The 13,805-nt window shown below is 37.6% G+C and overlaps 2 long non-coding RNA genes across 2 annotated transcripts; one reads left to right on the top strand and one right to left on the bottom strand.

Annotated features, from left to right (window-relative positions):
• Window positions 1–6,183: 6,183 nt before the first annotated feature.
• Window positions 6,184–6,933, bottom strand: LOC115005868 (uncharacterized). Its single transcript, XR_003831994.1, has 3 exons — window positions 6,762–6,933; window positions 6,483–6,579; window positions 6,184–6,246 (listed from the first exon to the last, which is right to left on the bottom strand). It is a non-coding gene; the product is annotated as an uncharacterized LOC115005868 (long non-coding RNA).
• Window positions 6,193–7,560, top strand: LOC115005867 (uncharacterized). Its single transcript, XR_003831993.1, has 3 exons — window positions 6,193–6,250; window positions 6,479–6,720; window positions 7,320–7,560. It is a non-coding gene; the product is annotated as an uncharacterized LOC115005867 (long non-coding RNA).
• The last annotated feature ends 6,245 nt before the right edge of the window (window positions 7,561–13,805 follow it).

Genomic DNA, 13,805 nt, shown 5'->3' with positions numbered 1-13,805 from the left:
GAATAATCTGCATTCATTAGCATAGCCCTTGATTCTCAAACAAGAAGTGTTACAATGACAGTCTGATTATTCATCTGTGACTATATTTATTGTACAATAAAATCCTACATAACAATCCTTATATTATAGGCATATAGACAAATAAAAACATGACTTACTGATAGATAACCCAAACTGCAAGAACCTTATGACCCTTAAGACACAAACAAACAAATACCAATTAACATGGCGTGAGTCACATTTCACTTCATGTTGGTGTGTGTAGATCTAAGGTGCTTCAGGTATCAGAATGACCCAAACCTTATTATTCATATTACAATCACTCTTTATTCTGCTACCTTTTGAATGGAGATAATAAAAACTAATCAAGCAGGTAAACAGAAAAATCTGTTTGTCACATATTTTGCAAAAAATGACTACAGACTATAAAAGCTGCAGACTATAAAAGCTACAGACTATAAAAGCTACAGACTATAAAAGCTACAGACTATAAAAGCTGCAGACTATAAAAGCTACAGACTATAAAAGCTACAGACTATAGAAGCTGCAGACTATAAAAGCTACAGACTATAAAAGCTACAGACTATAAAAGCTACATACTATAAAAGCTACAGACTATAAAAGCTGCAGACTATAAAAGCTACAGACTATAGAAGCTGCAGACTATAAAAGCTACAGACTATAAAAGCTACATACTATAAAAGCTACAGATTATAAAAGCTACAGACTATAAAAGCTACAGACTATAAAAGCTACATACTTTAAAAGCTACAGACTATAAAAGCTACAGACTATAAAAGCTACAGACTATAAAAGCTACAGACTATGAAAGCTACATACTATAAAAGCTACAGATTATAAAAGCTACAGACTATAAAAGCTGCAGACTATAAAAGCTACAGACTATAAAAGCTACAGACTATGAAAGCTACATACTATAAAAGCTACAGATTATAAAAGCTACAGACTATAAAAGCTGCAGACTATAAAAGCTACAGATTATAAAAGCTACAGACTATAAAAGCTACAGACTATAAAAGCTACAGACTATAAAAGCTGCAGACTATAAAAGCTGCAGACTATAAAAGCTACAGACTATGAAAGCTACAGACTATAGAAGCTGCAGACTATAAAAGCTACAGACTATAAAAGCTACAGACTATAAAAGCTGCAGACTATAAAAGCTACAGACTATAAAAGCTACAGACTATAAAAGCTACATACTTTAAAAGCTACAGACTATAAAAGCTACAGACTATAAAAGCTACAGACTATAAAAGCTACATACTTTAAAAGCTACAGACTATAAAAGCTACAGACTATAAAAGCTACAGACTATAAAAGCTGCAGACTATAAAAGCTACATACTTTAAAAGCTACAGACTATGAAAGCTACAGACTATAGAAGCTGCAGACTATAAAAGCTACAGACTATAAAAGCTACAGACTATAAAAGCTGCAGACTATAAAAGCTACAGACTATAAAAGCTACAGACTATAAAAGCTACAGACTATAAAAGCTACAGACTATAAAAGCTACATACTTTAAAAGCTACAGACTATAAAAGCTACATACTTTAAAAGCTACAGACTATAAAAGCTACATACTTTAAAAGCTACAGACTATAAAAGCTACAGACTATAAAAGCTACATACTTAAAAGCTACAGACTATAAAAGCTGCAGACTATAAAAGCTACAGACTATAAAAGCTACAGACTATAAAAGCTACAGACTATAAAAGCTACAGACTATAAAAGCTACATACTATAAAAGCTACAGACTATAAAAGCTGCAGACTATAAAAGCTACAGACTATAAAAGCTACAGACTATAAAAGCTACAGACTATAAAAGCTACATACTATAAAAGCTACAGACTATAAAAGCTACAGACTATAAAAGCTACAGACTATAAAAGCTACAGACTATAAAAACTGCAGACTATAAAAGCTGCAGACTATAAAAGCTACAGACTATAAAAGCTACAGACTATAAAAGCTACAGATTATAAAAGCTACAGACTATAAAAGCTACATACTATAAAAGCTGCAGACTATAAAAGCTGCATACTAAAAAGCTGCAGACTATAAAAGCTGCAGACTATAAAAGCTGCAGACTATAAAAGCTACAGACTATAAAAGCTGCAGACTGTAAAAGCTACATACTATAAAAGCTGCAGACTATAGAAGCTGCAGACTATAAAAGCTACAGACTATAAAAGCTACAGACTATAAAAGCTGCAGACTATAAAAGCTACAGACTATAAAAGCTACAGACTATAAAAGCTACATACTTTAAAAGCTACAGACTATAAAAGCTACAGACTATAAAAGCTACATACTTTAAAAGCTACAGACTATAAAAGCTACAGACTATAAAAGCTACAGACTATAAAAGCTGCAGACTATAAAAGCTACATACTTTAAAAGCTACAGACTATGAAAGCTACAGACTATAGAAGCTGCAGACTATAAAAGCTACAGACTATAAAAGCTACAGACTATAAAAGCTGCAGACTATAAAAGCTACAGACTATAAAAGCTACAGACTATAAAAGCTACAGACTATAAAAGCTACATACTTTAAAAGCTACAGACTATAAAAGCTACATACTTTAAAAGCTACAGACTATAAAAGCTACATACTTTAAAAGCTACAGACTAGAAAAGCTACATACTTTAAAAGCTACAGACTATAAAAGCTACAGACTATAAAAGCTACATACTTTAAAAGCTACAGACTATAAAAGCTGCAGACTATAAAAGCTACAGACTATAAAAGCTACAGACTATAAAAGCTACAGACTATAAAAGCTACAGACTATAAAAGCTACATACTATAAAAGCTACAGACTATAAAAGCTACAGACTATAAAAGCTACAGACTATAAAAGCTGCATACTTTAAAAGCTACAGACTATAAAAGCTGCAGACTATAAAAGCTACAGACTATAAAAGCTACAGACTATAAAGCTACAGACTATAAAAGCTACAGACTATAAAAGCTGCAGACTATAAAAGCTACAGACTATAAAAGCTACATACTATAAAAGCTACAGACTATAAAAGCTACAGACTATAAAAGCTGCATACTATAAAAGCTACAGACTATAAAAGCTACAGACTATAAAAGCTACAGACTATAAAAGCTGCAGACTATAAAAGCTACAGACTATAAAAGCTACAGACTATAAAAGCTGCAGACTATACAAGCTACAGACTATAAAAGCTACATACTATAAAAGCTACAGACTATAAAAGCTGCAGACTATAAAAGCTACAGACTATAAAAGCTACAGACTATAAAAGCTACAGACTATAAAAGCTGCAGACTATAAAAGCTACAGACTATAAAAGCTACAGACTATAAAAGCTACAGACTATAAAAGCTACAGACTATAAAAGCTACAGACTATAAAAGCTGCAGACTATAAAAGCTGCAGACTATAAAAGCTACATACTATAAAAGCTGCAGACTATAAAAGCTGCAGACTATAAAAGCTACAGACTATAAAAGCTGCAGACTATAAAAGCTACAGACTATAAAAGCTGCAGACTATAAAAGCTACAGACTATAAAAGCTACAGACTATAAAAGCTACAGACTATAAAAGCTACAGACTATAAAAGCTGCAGACTATAAAAGCTACAGACTATAAAAGCTACATACTATAAAAGCTACATACTATAAAAGCTACAGACTATAAAAGCTACAGACTATAAAAGCTACAGACTATAAAAGCTACATACTATAAAGCTACAGACTATAAAAGCTACACTACAGACTATAAAAGCTACATACTATAAAAGCTACAGACTATAAAAGCTGCAGACTAAACTTGCACATATAAGGAGTTGATTGATTGATTGATCATATACTAATGCAGGAGCTGGAGCATTATGACTCTGATGCTTGATGGCAAATCTGACAGCATGCCGGGCAGATGAAGATTTCCAAACGCCTGATTTTCCTTCCTCTATTCCAAAAGTCGTCTGCCTTCATTTATTTCTCCACCAAGTGGAAACCAGAAACTATTTTGGGATGAATAAAAAAAATCTTAAGTGCATTTATTTTTAAAGTTAAGCCTAAATAAATAGTTAGGAAATGACTGAGCATCACAAGGTTTCTTTTGTCTTAACCACTGTTCCACATTTCTTCCATAAAGAAGAACACATTCATTCATGGGAGCAAACCTTTTTGAATGATTTCTAATCTTGAAAGATATTATCACATTATAACAAATAGACTTAAGCAATAAACTGAAATGACAAGCTCAGAAGCCTCACAGAAAGTATTTGATAAGAGGTTGTTAAATACATTTTATAATAATCTTTTCAAGTTCGGATATGTTACAAATGCAGCATGAAACTGCCGGGGAACAGTCGACAGAGCTTTGGATTTAAGAAGTGACAACATATCAAAGGTGAATTGGGTGCATTTTGATATTGTTTGTTTTACATTAGTCATGTAAACTGTATGTAAATGATTATGTGCAACTCACTTCAAATAGGACACAGAGAAATGCATTGCACTTAAAGAGCTTCTAAAACACTTTTCCCCCCCCAGGACAAGCAGAGATAAAGCTCTATGAATGTGGCCCCTGGAGATGACATGCTGCTGCAGCTGAAGCGTTCATGACCCTTTTGGAATCCAGTGCCTTCCAGTGCATCTTCTGGCCGAGATACAGACATATCTACAACGTGTGAATGTCAAACGACTGTGCAAATGATTCACCAGATAGAAGCCAAAACAAAACAGAAGAAAGTGCAAAGATAAAAAAGGAAACAATTGAAATACTTTAAATCAGCTCTGGATTTCTGTAGTGAGCAGAAATAATTACAGTTCATTGAACACTAGCATAATGTGGAGAGTCCTGTATACATGCTACACATGCTCTGTGTTTTATTGTTACAGATATCTGTAAGCTATTTATAAGTCAGTCATATATTTTATATACCTCAGGACAAAATGATATCCCTTCCCTCTCTTGTAATTTACACAAATTGCAGCCTGAGAGATAATAAAACCAAGTGATCACAACAGTCCACTAGCTCATATCTTACATTGTCAACACAAGCCTCATAAATACAAGAAGTGATCCTTCAGTACAAAACTCTGCACTTATACTTAGACAGAGGATCCGAGGGGATTAAGTTTAAAAGCAGTTCCGGGAAAGTTGAACAAGGTTTTGTCCTCTCCAGAGAGAGAGAGGCGATTAAAGGTCAGCAGTTGAATCATATAAGAGGTCCTGTATCCCCGTTTGAGTAAGTATTGTTAAGACGTAATAACAGAACGGATGAAAAACCCAAAATGAATCTCTGTGGGCTAAGGGCCCGCTGGTAGCAGGCTGCTGTGTGTTCCGAGAGTGCTTTTTCCTCCGTTGGGAGGAAGCGTGTCGTTCACCTGGCGAGAGAGTCTCAGTTTCTGACGCTGACTAAGAGCTGCTCGCTTCATTGTTTGTGCTTTTAAGTTTTGTGAACAGCTGGAGGCATGAGAGGCGATAAGGTGGCAGACAGAGCTTGAATAATAAAGTGTATTTATTGCTGGTTCTGCCTCCGTCCTCCTGTAGAGAGTTCCACTCTTCAGTATAATATATTTCCCCGTACGCTTCACCACAAAGCACTCAAATGCATGACTCAGACACAGGGCTAAATTCAATACAATAGTCTTCACTTGCCGGAAAACAGGTTCGGTACGCAGGTGATCAATGGGAGACAGGAAACAAAATCCAACAGGGAAAACATGCTGGGACGCTTGATACAGAGAACAAAGATGAACTGGCAACAGACAAAGGGACTGGAGTGCAATATAAAGGGAGAGACTAACGAGGGGAGTGACAAAAGGTGAGGTGGCTGCAGGACTGATGAGACAAGTGAACACAATTATGGCAGGAAGTGAAGTTGGCTGCAACGAGAGGAGAGTGACACAATAAAACAGGAAACAGATAAACTGAAGCTACAATTATGTGAGAGGGTGGGATGTGTAAAATACATTGTGGCAGTGGGGTGTGGTTAGGGCGCTGGCTGCTGTGGAGAAACAGGAGTGTCCCAGCTGGAGGCCAGACAGCTGAACCTAATCAGGTAATCAGTGACATAATAAATGCATGGTGATGGCCTGGTTCTGTTCTCTTGCAGTAGGCTGGGTTCCAGATTGGACAGAGACGCTTCTGCAGCCACGACGCAGCGCGGCCTGGAGAGCAGTGGACAGGAGAGCGACCTGTCAGCTGTGCCTGTGATATCACCATACCTGTGTGAGAATAAAGCTGTGTGTGTGACGCTACACCTCCTCTCTGTCATCATTATCCCTGACTGTGGACATACATGTTAAATCAACATTTAAAGCTAGGGTGTTAGATTTTGCAACTTTTGGAGCTTGTGCTGCTAGCTACTTCGTTGGAAAAGAGTTAGCAACACTGGACTGGGTTTTTTCAGGTAGATAATTTTTCAAATCTAGTTTACTTTTGCTGGCTTCTCCAAAGTTACCTCACAAAGCCTCCCGAGTTTCAAGTGATGTGCAGCCATCCACTGAGAGATAACAGCCAGACAAGCCGATATCCGTGCCTCCACCTGGGTTTCAGATCTGGGAAAAGACAGAATCTGATGAGTGTCATCTGCGTAGCTGTGGTAGGAGAAACCATGAGAGTGAATGACAGAGCCAAGTGAGTTGGTGTACAGAGAAAAGAGGAGGGAGCCGAGGACGGAGCCCTGAAGAACCCTAGTGGTGAGTTGACAAGGGTCCGACAGAGATCTTCTCCAAATTACCCTGTAGGTGTGGTCCTTTAGGTAGAATTCGAGCAGGAAGAGAGCAGAGCCTGAGACTCCCAGTTCTTGGAGGGTGTAGAGGAGGCTCTGGTGGTGCACTGTGTCACAGAGGTCTTTATGGTATCACAAATATGCCTAGTAAAAGTTCCTCAAAGACAGAAAAGTCCTAATCTGTTCTCTGATCGTTCAACAAAAGCCTCCTGTGGACAACTGTCTGTTTAAATGCTTTACTCTCACCTGATTGGATTGGAGTTGGGGAGTGTTATTTGAGGGAGCCAATCAACAGCAAATCTTGTGTTGAATAGATCAGTTTCTTTACTTTTTTAAACTGGAGATTCTACAGTTTAAAAAAGATCACAAATTAATTTGTGATTGTTCATATTCAAAAAGCTGCTCAAACAACAACATTTAAAGACGTTGTGTTGTAATAAATAGTGGGTTTGTAAGAGTTGTGTAACGGTGTTGTGCAATCACTGCTTTGATTAGATTTGCCCGTTGAATCAATGCAGACCTTCTATTTTCTGCCTGAAGCTGACATATTCTCTGCTTGGTTTTCAGCAACTGCAGAAAACTGTGCAGTGTGGATGGAACCATTTCAAAACACATGCCATCATACACTGGTGAGCGCTCTGCTTCAAAGACTTGCTCACTGCTGCTATTAATAACTCATGCGCACTTGCAGGAGCATTGTGGGTGTAATGGGGGTAGGGGACCGAAAGTTTATTTTTCTTTTCCTGCATCAACAATAATAACAAATTGTTGCCAACAATTTAACCCAAATAAAGACAGAGCAACTTGGTGTGCAGTGTATCATATGTTCTCTGAAGCTGATTAACAATTTATCAGCAATAGTTTAATCCATTCAGTCAAATAATGTAATTACTTGGCTGTGTGATCAAGTATTGTTACTTATTTAAACTAATTTCTGTTTTTTTATATTTTACAAGTCTGGCTGAGATTTTTTTAAATCAAAAAGAAGCAGTAGCATTTTGAAATTAAAATGTGTCATCATGGGGCGTCCCGGTAGCACAGGCCACTAGTTCGAGTCCGACCTGTGGAGTTTGCTGTATGTCGTTCCCTCTCTCTCCCCCTTTCACAATCTGCACTTCTCATCATAAAGGCATGAAAAGCCCAAAAATATAACTTAAAAAAAAGTCCAGTGGCATGCATGATTAGATATCAATCCTGATGCAAAAGGGTGAGAACTTTTTCTATTTCTATTCTTCTTTTTTTTATTGCAATATTTATTTCATAATCTTCCAGGCAATTGTTTACTTCAGAGTCCATTGCACATTGCTATACCTTTTAATACAAGTTAAGTTCATAAATCAAGTAAATAATTAAGAGATGCAAAACCTTAAAGAAATAAAAATATATTTAAAAACAGTCTGTGAGAACTGCGTAAGGTCTCCATTGGTTTTTATCAATGATATGAACCAAGATAAAACTCTCAAACGTCTCCGTCTGAACAGTCTTTGGTGGGCTCAGACAGGAAACATGCAAGTGATTATTGTTTGTGGGTGGCTGTTGTAAGGAGCAAAGATGTTTGGAGTCTTTAACATCAACTATGACAGTAAGCATTTATTGAGTCATAGCTTCCTTGGATAAATTGATAATATTTGAAATAAAAATAATGTGAAAGAGGTCGCTCATAGTGATGAGTTTACAGATAATTATCACATGAATCTGCATCTCCCCTCTACTTTACGACAAGTTTCAGCTCATTGTTTTGCTCTCCAACCCACAACTTTACTGCTTTGGTTCCCTCTCATGTTTCTATAATGCCGTGTTTGGCTGCAACAGGCAGCTGTATCCAGTAAAAAAGCTGTGCCACTGTACAATAACGTTACCTGTTCAGCACCTAACGGCAGACAAACACAGAGCTAGCAACTAACGTTGAGTACAAGTGGACGTTTGTCCCAAATTTGAAGAAATGTCCTCAAGGCGTTTCCTGGGATATCACATTCACAAGAATGAGACAACCAGAAAACATGTCTCCGGTACTAAGGTATACAAAGGAGAAATAAACAAAGCACTGAGCATGTGCAGTTGTTGGTCTTATGATGGCAGCCGACGTAACTCTTTTACTTTTACAACCGATGCAAATAACAAACCCGTCCACTTCATTCGACTCCATACTGAAATATCAGCCTCACAGTGGTGAGGTCACAAATGCTCTGTCCCACTTATCGACAGCGCTAGGAGCCCTCACCCTCCTGCGCTCAGACGCACGTATAGTGATGTCACAGATGACTTTGACTCAAGTCTGTGAGGGTTCAGTACCGGGGATCTGTCCTTGGTGCTGAAGCATTGTGCACTCTCTCCACGACACATAAAGTGAGCTTTGCTGCTTGACGCTCACTGGCCTGGCTGGCACATCACAAACAGTGAGTCAGTGCTCTTCTGCTGCTAAGCTGTTGTAATGTGAGCACTTCATCCTCATCACAGATCCTTTTGGTGCAGAAACTAGCCCCCTGCAAGACGCCCTTACAGCTCTTTACACTCATCGTTGCCATGGCAAAGTCCTTTCACCCAATAGACTATTTTCACTCTGCCTTTAGCACGTGCTGCTGCTACATCATGCAGACAAGAGCCACACATTTAAGGACAGTTTCCACCCCCCAGGCAATGTACTCACTGAACAAATACTGAGTTATGGACGACTGGTACATTTTACATTACATTACATTACAGTTCATTTAGCTGACGCGTTTGTCCAAAGCGACTCACAAAAAGTGCAAACAATCATGAGGATACAACTCCGAACAGCAAGAATCTTGCAGGTACATCAGCTTCAAACAGGTGAAATCCTTTAAGTGCAGAACAACAGCTTCAAATAAGCCAAACAAAAGTGCAACATACAGAAACAATAGAATACAAATTCAACTATTAGCTACAAATAAGCCAAACCATTATATAAACCAATGTAAGTATACAAAGAACTTTATTTTCTTCTCATTCGGCGAGGTGCAGTCGAAACAGATGAGTTTTCAGACTGCAACAGAAATTGTGAAGACATCAATAGGGAGGTCGTTCCACCATGTTGGAGCAGGATAGCAAACAGGCGGTTTTGTTTGAGGGGAATCTGAGTCCCACTCACAGTGAGGGAGCAGCGAGCTGATCAAACACTGCAGATTAAAGAGTGATGTTTATCTGACCTTGTGTTTTACTTTAGGCTGCTTCTGTCACCTTCTGTTGAGTTATTGCCGTCATGTTGTTAGGATTTAGACAAGGATCCAGTCTTAATACATTTACTGCGCTTGAACTTTAAAGCTGCACGAGTAATTAATCATTGTAGATACGTCACGAGGGAATGGGTCAGAGGCTGAAGCTGAAGTTACATGAACACAAATCTATTTTGTAGTGTACAAGAGACAGACAGATGTGATTGAGACAACACAAAGGGTTAGAGGTTAGAGTTGTCACATGATAAATGTTTAGATCTGCTGCTGTTGGTAGGGAGGCAGCGACATCGGGCTCATACTGACTCAAACAGCTGAGCGGGTAAGGGGACAATGCAGCCCATTAGGGGTGCACGATACGGCCAAAATCTGATATCACGGTAACGGTATATATCACAAGACATTAATACATGTACATTCTATTAATAAATGGTTTATAATAACCTAATCTAATAACGTACTTCACTTCACATTTGATTCTTTTATTAAACTAAATTTCTTTAGCTTTGAAAGCTTTAAGATTCCTGAGAACAATAACAAGTGTGACAGGCTGGTATTTATTTCCTCCTGTTAACTTTAGAACCTGACATCATTCAGCGCAATATAAAGCAATATAAAGAAATATAAAGAAATATAAAGCAATATAAAGAAATATAAAGCAATATAAAGAAATATAAAGCAATATAAAGAAATATAAAATAATATAAAGCAATATAAAGAAATATAAAGAAATATAAAGAAATATAAAGAAATATAAAGAAATATAAAGCAATATAAAGAAATATAAAGCAATATAAGAAATATAAAGCAATATAAAGCAATATAAAGAAATATAAAGCAATATAAAGAAATATAAAGAAATATAAAGAAATATAAAGCAATATAAAGAAATATAAAGCAATATAAAGAAATATAAAGCAATATAAAGAAATATAAAGCAATATAAAGAAATATAAAGCAATATAAAGCAATATAAAGAAATATAAAGAAATATAAAGCAATATAAAGAAATATAAAGCAATATAAAGCAATATAAAGAAATATAAAGCAATATAAAGAAATATAAAGCAATATAAAGCAATATAAAGAAATATAAAGCAATATAAAGCAATATAAAGCAATATAAAGAAATATAAAGCAATATAAAGCAATATAAAGCAATATAAAGCAATATAAAGCAATATAAAGCAATATAAAGAAATATAAAGCAATATAAAGAAATATAAAGAAATATAAAGCAATATAAAGAAATATAAAGCAATATAAAGAAATATAAAATAATATAAAGCAATATAAAGCAATATAAAGAAATATAAAGAAATATAAAATAATATAAACCATTTGTACCTGAGAGTGTAGCAAAAGAAAAACAGACGACTTTTCCTGCAGGTTTTTCTCTTTCGTTTCTAAAGCTGACAAAACACTTTGCAAACGTCTGGTAATCATCTCACCAGAGTTCTTCCTCATCAGGATCTTACTCTCTTCTACTCCATGTCTGCACTAATCATGTTACTTTGTGAGGAAGCTGTATATGCGAGATCACGATATGGAGAGATCACGTGAGATTCACGAGATCGTAGAAACTGTACAATGAAGGGGAGTTTGTTAAAAGAATGCCTCAGTGACGTGGTTGAAATATTGTCTCCCGAAAACAAACAACTGAAACAAGTGGTATCAGACGTCCAACTGTCCTGCCACACTGTTGAACACAGAATATCGGACATTAACGCCACCATTGAAGCGTAGTTACACTCTGATCTTCAAACATGCGAGTATTTCAGTGTGGCATTGGATGAGTCTTGTGACATACAAGACAAGCCTCAGCTGGCAATATTTGTACGATCGGTGTCAAACGATTGTGTTATAAAAGAAGAACTCCTTGATATTGTGCCATTAAAAGACAGAACCTGTGGCATCGATGTGAAAAAACATTGATAAATTTAAGAATCTCATCACCGAACTCGACCAATGGCTTCCAGGAGACCTGCCGCTGCACTGCACTGTGAGGTGGCTTTCTAAAGGCAAAGTGCTGTCTCGCTTCTTTGAGCTTTTGGATGCTGTGAAACTGTTCATGAAAGAGAAGAACAAGGATTATCCCGAGCTCTCAGGCCCCAAGTGGATTATGGATCTGGCCTTTTTGGTGGACATGATGTGTCATCTGGACAGACTGAACCTGGGTCTGCAGGGAAAGTTAAAAATGCTGCCTGACCTAGTGCAAAGTGTATTTGCGTTTGTTAACAAACTGAAACTGTTGAAGACACTTCTTCAAAAGGGAGAATTAGTGCATTTTCTCTCTCTGCTAAAAGCAAGCGGAGAAGCCACCGGTGCCGCCCCGAGAAAGCAAACAGCCTGATATGCAACATTGGTTGAATCCCTGCACGAAAACTTTGCGACCCGGTTCCATGATCTACAGCTGAAAAGGTCACAGATTACGTTCTTCGTCGACCCTTTTAATGCTGAGACGGACTGTTTGAAAGCCCCGCTAGTCACGGACGAGTGGATGATTGAACTTTCTGAGGAAGACCGACTGAAACCTGTTCTGAGGGAAGGGACCCTTGAGTTCTGGAAAACTGTGCCAATGGAAAAAATATCCCAATGTCAAACGGGCCGAGCTCAAGCTACTGTCAATGTTTGGGTCAACGTACGTCTGTGAGTCGGTGTTATCTACCATTACAAACTCCGTGATGAAATACCCCCCCCCCCCCCCACCACTATATGCCATGGATAAAATACAGTAAAGCTTTGTATTGTGTAAGGGTCATTCGGTACTCTCCTCCCCTTCGTCTCTGATGTCATGCTGATGTCTAACTATCCCTTTAACATCTGACTTGGACAGGGTGACTGATAGTTCACAGCAGGATTCTCCCTCTGGATATAATTTCCTCTTTTAAGATGACTAGTTACTGTGTTCGTGTAAAAACCAGCAGTAAGTGCTAACGTGTCCTGTGACTTCAGTGTCTCCTGCTCTTCAGCATCGTGAGTGTTTTTCTGTAAATGTCAAGTTATTGTGATGAACAAAATGTTTCCCGTTGAAGAGGCAGAGAATAAACAGCAGCTCTGGGTGAGGGACAGTGTTGTCCCTGGAAACAATACGCTGATTTCAAAGATTATCTGAATTGAGGATGTCAGATGCATTTCATTAAGAGCATGAAAGATTACATTATGGTATTATAATATTACAATTTTAAACCTGACTTAGGCCGGATTACTTCTGGAGAAAGTGACTTAGGCAAAACAGTGCACTCCTTTTATTCCCACTACTGTGACAGACCATGGGGAAGGGTCCGCCACAAACAGTTTAAAATGCTAGTGGAGCACACAGAGACTGTGGATGGTTCTTTAATTCAACAAAGCAAACTCAAAAGTTACAACTTAAATCACTCTGAGCTAAATCAAACAAATGGCAGGTAAATCAAACACTGAGGAGGTTTGTGTCTCTCCTCACGTCTCCCTCCAGCTCTTCTTTGTTGGGTTTTTAAAATTGTAACTAACCTATTTCCATTCAAAACTATTTCTTCTTCTTCACTCTCAGTCATCTTGATTGATCCCTAATTATGTTGCAAATTGTCGAAGAACTGATGACAGTCGACGGGCATGACATGTTTCATGGACTGAAGGTCCTGGGACTTCCTCTCCTTGATCGGCAGAGTATGTGGAAACATTCTGATCCATGCCAGCATCTTATTTGGAACCTGTAACCTCTGTGGCAGCGCTTCCCACGCAGAGTTCTCCGAGAAGGATAGCTTGCAATGGACCTTAGCATCACTGCTAAACTGAAGAGCCACTGATGTACAGTCGGATCTCCAGCTTGTTTGCCTGCTCTGATGCTCAAGAAGTACGAGCCATTCCATTTCAGGAATTC

This window comes from Cottoperca gobio, unplaced genomic scaffold (assembly GCF_900634415.1).
Source record: "Cottoperca gobio unplaced genomic scaffold, fCotGob3.1 fCotGob3_382arrow_ctg1, whole genome shotgun sequence".
Lineage (NCBI taxonomy): Eukaryota > Metazoa > Chordata > Actinopteri > Perciformes > Bovichtidae > Cottoperca > Cottoperca gobio.
Note: the sequence above shows the minus strand (reverse complement) of the source record. Positions and strands in the feature narration are given on the sequence as shown.